The 7089-nt window shown below is 49.3% G+C and overlaps 1 pseudogene across 1 annotated transcript; it reads left to right on the top strand.

Moving 5' to 3' along the window:
- Positions 1-4758: 4758 nt before the first annotated feature.
- Positions 4759-5910, top strand: LOC116562173 (annotated as a pseudogene). Its single transcript, XR_004273818.1, has one exon. The product of XR_004273818.1 is annotated as a yrdC domain-containing protein, mitochondrial pseudogene (transcript).
- Positions 5911-7089: the final 1179 nt, after the last annotated feature.

Raw genomic sequence — 7089 nt, 5'->3', positions numbered from 1 at the left:
GTCCACACTGCAGCCACAGCGAGTCCTTCAAATACAACCTGATGGTGCCAACTCCCTGCTTAGAACTCTTCAGTGAGTTCCATCACCCTTAAAACAAAAACCACTAGCTGGGTGTGGTGGTTCATGCCTGTAATTCTGGCCCTTTGGGAGGCCAAGGTGGGCAAATCACCTGAGGTTGGGAGTTTGAGACCAGCCTGACCAACATGGAGAAACCCCGTCTCTAAAAACACAAAAAATTAGTGGGGCGTGGTGGCTCATGCCTGTAATGAAATCCCAGCTAATCAGGAGGCTGAGGCAGGAGAATTGCTTGAACCCGGGAGGCGGAGGTTGTGGTGAGCCGAGATGGCACCATTGCACTCCAGCCTGGGGCAAACAAGAGTGAAACTCCATCAAAAAACAAAACAAAACACTATGCTCACTCTCATCAGCCAAGCTCAGCACCTCCTCTCGTCTGTGTTTCCAGGAACTGTCCCTGCTCCTTGCACTCCGGTTCCTGGACCTTCTTTCAGTGCCTGGGGCATCCTGTGCTTTCTCACCTCGGGTCCTTTGCATGGGCTACACTTCCCATCACTTCTTTCCCCACCTTGTCTGTGACTCCTCAACCCCTCCTGCAGGATCTCAAGTCCCTCCCAAGCCCTGTTGTGTTTCCCTCTTCTGCTCTCCTCATCACATTGTGGCTTCTCCTCCAGTGTGTGGTGATTTATTGTCTTTCTCCACATTCTCAGGAATGTCAGCCTCATAAATCTATAGTTCTCACCATCACCTGATACTTGGGCAAGTTGGTGCTTAACGAATTTATGTTGAATGAGCAATGTGAGCATCAGCAGGGAGGAGTCAGCTGGGATGTTTCAGGAAGGGTCCGGGGCTCAGTGGCTTTTTTAAAAATGATAGAGTAGAGTTTTATTATTACTCAAATCAGTCTCCCCAAGAATCAGGGATCAGAATATTTAAGGATAATTTGGTGGGTACAGGCTAGTAATTCAGGAGTGCTAATTGGTCAGGTTGGAGATGAAATCATTGGGAATTGAAGCTGTCCTGTTGGGCTGAGTCAGTTTCAGAGTCCAGGAGCAGAGGCTAAAACCACAGTGGTCTGTCCAGAAAGACGCTGAGCTATAGAGGAAACGCAGTCACTGCTGGAGATGCTACCTGAGGGATCTGGGATGGTTCACCTTACCTCTGCTTGATTGAGCATGGGCCTGCTTAGAGAAGCCAGGCCTGGCCACGGCTCCAGAGAGGCAGCAGCTGTGTGCTGTCTTTTGATGCTGAGGCAGCCATCACAGTTCCCGCATCTGACAGAGGAGCTGACCTGGTGCACAGGAGGTCTTTCTGTACGAAGAGCAAATCTGAACATGTAATGGGCACATGCGTTCGCTTGGGCTGCACGGTAGAAATAGCACAGGCTGGGTGGTAAACAACAGAAATGTGTTTCCTCACAGTTCTGGAGGCTAGATGTCCAAGACCCAGAGGCTGGTAGCGTTGGTTTCTTCTGCAGCCTCTCTCCTTGTCTTGTAGGGGGCCACCTTCCCGCTGTGTCCTGCAGGGCCACTCCTCTGTGCGTCTCTTTCCGTCCTAACCTCCTTCTCTCCTACTGACATCAGCCAGCTTGGATCAGGGCTCACCCTAATGGCCTCGTTTCAACTTAGTCACCTCTTGAAAAGGTCCTGTCTTCAAATACAGTTGCATTCTTAGGTACTGCGGGTCAGGGTTTCAACATATGGATTTGGGAGGGACAGAATTCAGACCATAGCAATAGGCTATGGCAGGGTGCATGCCATGATTTGACAGCATACCACAACAGGAGACACAGAGAATAGAAGGCAGACACAGACACAAACATTGATTATTTTTCAGTGAGGCTACGTACAACATTTGCACCTCCGATACCAAACTTCTACCCCAAAACTACCACATGCAGGACCAGGGAGCACGTCGTCCATCTCACTCCCTCATCAGTTCAGGTCACAACTCCCTGCTGGTGCACAGGTGGAAGCCACCTTCCACCTCTGTGCCTGTGCCAGCTTCCTCGGGGGACAGGTAGGTTACCTGTCAGGTAGCATCCTTTGCATTCTGTTCAACCAGTTCAAGCTGCCCCTTCTTGGAAGGGGACAGACAAGTGACTATGGGGAAGCTGATCTCCTTTTCCGTAAAAGGAAACTTTAAGGCTGGCTTCCCACACAATGGGCTCTTCAGAGAAGTGGGTTTTTTAAGGAAGGGTTTGCAAAAGGTGTAGGGGTTAGTTTGAAGACAAAGGGAAGCATCTCTCTAAAGGGGCTGCAGTGGAGCTGTGGATAGGTGACCCTTAAGGAGTGGGAGAGGAGCCAGACCCTTGTGGTGAGCTGGAGGGTATGGGTGTCACAGGGGCAGGGTCTGTAAGGAGGCAGAGGGAAGAGGGAGTGTGCACTAGGGAAGGCGTGCAAAGATTCTGTTCTTATTGAATTCATCTTGTTGCAGGCGAGAAGGAGAACGTGAACCCATGCACACCCGGTGCTTGCTGTGTGCCCACTGTGTGCCAGGCCCTGGGGACATGACGATAAGGAAGACTCCGTTTCCTGCCTCAAGGAACACCACTTAGCTAGGGGGGACAGATGGGCACACAGAGTGCCATTCACTGTGGTCAGAGCCCAGCGAAGTGCTCAGCATGGAAACCGTGTCCACACACTCATGACTCAAAGAGAAGTGCTGTCCAGAGCAGACGGGGTGCAGGGCCTTAAATTCCACTGGACAGGTGAGGAGGGCTTCCCAGAAGAGGCTGAGGAGGAGGTGGCCAGGCTGGGGTGGGTGGTGGGGAACAGAGCATCCAGGAAGAGGGAGAGAATTCAGGAAGGCAGGAAGCAGCCACAGGGTATGGGCACATCCAGGGTTGGAAGCCTCGCCTCCACCGCGTTCTAATTGTGGCCGATATCTTTCTTCAGCCTTCTGTTTGTGCTTCAGGCCCCATGCAGTCCAGGCCTAATTGGGCATGCCTGCTTGGACGGCCCTTTATGGAGTGTACAGCCCTGTCAGGCATCCAAAGACCATGTGACTGGGAGTTTGGTATTAAGCTGTATTATTGAGTTCACAAACTCAACTTTCAGAAATCTAACCAAACAAGGGATTTGCAAAACAGTTTCAAACAGAACAGAGCCAACTACATTTCCCATGACAATCAGCTTGTTTACCACCCCAAGGTACACTCTAACCGCTGTTGACATGCTCATTTGCATGCCAATACCCAGAATGCCTTTCCAGCCCCACTGCGCTGCTATCCTGCCAGTGAGCTGAAAGGTTTATTTACACATACAATGCATGACAACTTCATTTTCTGAAGCATCTTTCATACAAACCGTATCCCCAAAATGCCTTAAGTTGGTGAAGGAATTTCAAAATCCTTTTAGAGCTTAAACCCTTCTTTCTGGGCTGAAGTGGAGTTAACTTATGCATTGCCCAAATTAACATTTTAATTAAAAGATACTTAAGGGAAATGGGATTTCGGTTATTCAGCCATGTGTCATGTTATGCTTGGTATATTAAGCCAAGTTTATGAAGAGAAACTACACGGCCACAGATAGATCAGGCAATACAGAGCTCCAGGTGCACTAGGATCACCAGAGGAACGTTAACGGGTAACTTTCCTATGGCTGGAGTTCCCTTGCACTGTGGCCTATGAGATTACATTTATCTAGGGGCATTGGGTATAATGGCACACGTGGTAAAAACATGCACGCCTAACAGCAATTTTCCAATTTTAAGAGTATAGCATCCAGGAGGGGTGCTCACCCCTGTAATCCCACATCTTGGGAGGCCAAGACAGGAGGATCCTTTGAGCCCAGGAATTCAAGACCAGCCTGGGCAATATATCAAGACCCCATCTCTACAAACAATAAAAAAGTTAGCTGGGCATGGAGGCTGAGGTGGGAGGATGACTTGAGCCCAGGAGGTTGAGGCTGCAATGAGCTATGATTGCACCACTGCACTTTAGCCTGTGTGATAGTGCAAGATCCTGTCTCAAAAACAAAAGCAAAAGAGTGTAGTGGGGGAAAAAAATGATGCGAATTGGTCATCTGGCAAGTTTTCAGGAGCAGGTGCACTGGATTTTGATAGTAGTTCAATATTGGCAAAAGAAATTTTCCTGCCTTTTTGTACCAGAGGAAAACAGTATAAGAGACCTTCAGCCAAGTTTGAAGGTGTTATCTAGGAATAGCCAGATTTTGTGTTAAATGCATTTTTGAAAATGGTTTGGTGTCTTCTTTTCTAAATCACTGGTGCAGCTACCAGGCTTGGATATGGGGGACGGTAGAGAGAGAGCCATGATGTCCGAGGCCTCTTGAGTATGTGAAACGAAGTGGGTAGCCAGACAGTTACCCTGCAGAAAACAGATCAGCAGCCTCGTAATTGGCTCCTAGAGATGAAGCAGCGTTTTGAACAAGTTAGAAATGCGAACTCTGGAGTCAGGCTCCTGGGCCGGAGTTGCAGGGTCTCCACATGCTAGCAGCATGACATCTGGGAGTCATTCACCGCTCTGTGCCTCAGTTTCTCCATCTGGGCAATGAGGATTATAGTACTTCCTACTTCATAGGGCTTTGATGAGGATTAAGAGGGTAAACAGGTGTCTGGTAATGCTGGCCGCTGTTGTTATTAATGCACTACAATAGCCCATCTCATGCTTTGAAGATCCCTTCACACTCTACTGACGGCACCAAGGGGTTTTTGTTTATGTGAGTTCTCTCCATTAAAATTGGTTGTCTTTCGTCTCTTCCTCCCTGAAGCCGGCCTGGGTGGATGTCTCCGGCACGTTGGTGCAGGGGGATGAGGGCCGCGGTGGCTGCCAGCTTGGGGTTGAGCGAGGGGCCCGCTGGCTTCCGGAGCGGCCGCCCCCTCTGCTCGCCCGGCCCTGCTCCGGCGGCTCCCGGCTCGGCTGTTGAGGCTCCCAGGGAGCGGGGCCGTGCAGGCCGCAAGCCCGGAGCGCGCAGGCTGGACCGAGGCGCGGCGGCCGCTGTGGCCGAGCTGCGCGCCGGCGCGCTGGTGGCCGTCCCCGCCGGTACGCCGTAGGGCCCGGCCTGCGCGGCGAGCTGCTCGGCCGCCCTGCGCACTGGATACCGCCTCAAGGGCCGCAGCGAGGCCCAGCCCCTGGCCGTGTGCCTGGGCCGCGTGGCCAACGTCTACAGATGTGAGCCCGAGGGGCCCTTAAACACCTGCTGCCAGGACCAGTGACCCTGGTGATGGGACGGACACTCGGAGAACTAAAAACCCTTTTACGCCTCTTGCAGGCATCCGGATTCCTGATCATGCCCTTATGCACGACTTGGCTCGGATGTTTGAGGGTCCTCTTGCTCTCACTAGCGCCAGCCTCAGCTCACAGGCCAGTTCTCTGTGTTGAGGAGTTCCAGGATCTCTGGCCCCAATTGTCCTCGGTCATTGATGGGAGACAAATTGGGGGTAGCCAGAGCCCTGCGTGTCGCCTGGGGTCAACTGCGGTTGATTTGTTCGTGCCTGGAAAGTTTGGCATCATCCATCCAGGCTGTGCCCGGGAAAGTACCAGAGCCATCCTCCTACAGAAGTGCAGGCTGCTCCCCTCACGTGCGTCCTACCTGTGAAACTGGGAAGCAGGAAGGCCCAAGGCCTGGTGCTGGATTCTATATGTCTGTCCACTGACGACTGGCAAGGCCTCATTTGCAGAGGCCACTGGAACTAGGGCACTAGCCTGACTTTTTAGGCAATGTGTCTTTCTGAGAACTGCAGACCAAGCCCCAGAAGCTGCTGGTTTAGCCTTGCACCTGGGGAAACTGTATTTATTATTCGTGGTTTCATGTATCAGCCAAAAGCTGAATGGAAAAGTTAAGAACTTTCCTAAGTGGCCTTATTTTAATAAGTTTCTTCTGTCTGTTTTGTTTTTCAATTGAAAAGTAATTTAAATAACAGATTTAGAATCTGGTGAGAGCTTCCTCTCTAGTGGGTAGCAGCATTTAAAGTTCAAGCCAGCTCGAAGTGCTGATGCTGTTTAAAAAGTCTCAGGTGGCTCGGTGTGGTGGCTCATGCCTATAAACCCAACATTCTGGGAGGGGGGAGAACTGCTTGAGCCCAGGAGTTCAAAATCAGCCTGGGTAGCATAGCAACAGCCCATCTCATAAAAATTAAAAAATAAAAAGTCTCGGGTGACCAAAGATATTGGTTGGGCTCCTGAAGCTAGAACCAGGTTAGGATAAAGATTGAAGAACCACAGGCCACTCTTCCCTCTGAGCCATTGGGCCTAGTGGTAATTGTAATTGCTGGCGGGGAAAGCAGTCTTTTTGGTATAATTTTGGGATGTCTGCTCAGTTGGCAGGGGTTCAGTCCAAATGGAAGAATATTGGAAAATAAACCTCCACTATACTTTTCTGCCAGGGACTTCTTTCCTATTTATTCATAAAATAAATTATGGTTAATCATACCCATAACGCCTTATTTAAATCCAGTGTTCTCCATAGCTTTTGTCTATTTATGTACCAAGTGTTAATCATTGTTGGGTATTTGAACTTTGTTTTTCTTTAATGTAAAGAAATGCTGCTATTAAACATATTTGTAAATGGTTTTAAAAAAATTGACTGTCTTTGAGCTGGGCATGGTGGCTCACGTATGTAATCCCAGCACTTTGGGGAGGCTGAGGTTGGCAGATCACCTGAGATCAGGAGTTCAAGACCAGCCTGTCCAACCTGGTGAAACCCCATCTCTACTAAAAATACAAAAATTAGCCTGGCATTGTGACGCATGCCTGTAATCCCAGCTACTCGAGAGGCTGAGGAAGGAGAATGGCTCGTACCTGGGAGGCAGAGGTTGCGGTGAGTCAAGATTGACTGCACTCCAGCCTGGGACAGAGCAGGACTCTGTCTCTAAATAAATAAATAAGATTGTATTTTAAATGAAAACACAAAATTTAAAAATATTTATAGATTTGTTTTAAACAACAATAATAAACTTACTCCTTTTTAACATAAAAAGCATATTTGTATAAAATAACTATAATTTCCAAAACAAAAGAATTATTGAGAAGCGTGACATTGCTTTATATTTTCGCAAACCTCTAATATCTGGCTTAATAGAAGATAGCGAAATTCTGAGGTCCCCTGAGGGATG

Source organism: Sapajus apella, unplaced genomic scaffold, assembly GCF_009761245.1.
Source record: "Sapajus apella isolate SASKATOON/1434 unplaced genomic scaffold, GSC_monkey_1.0 scaffold32, whole genome shotgun sequence".
NCBI classification, from domain to species: Eukaryota; Metazoa; Chordata; class Mammalia; order Primates; family Cebidae; genus Sapajus; species Sapajus apella.
This window is presented reverse-complemented; position numbering and strand designations above follow the sequence as displayed.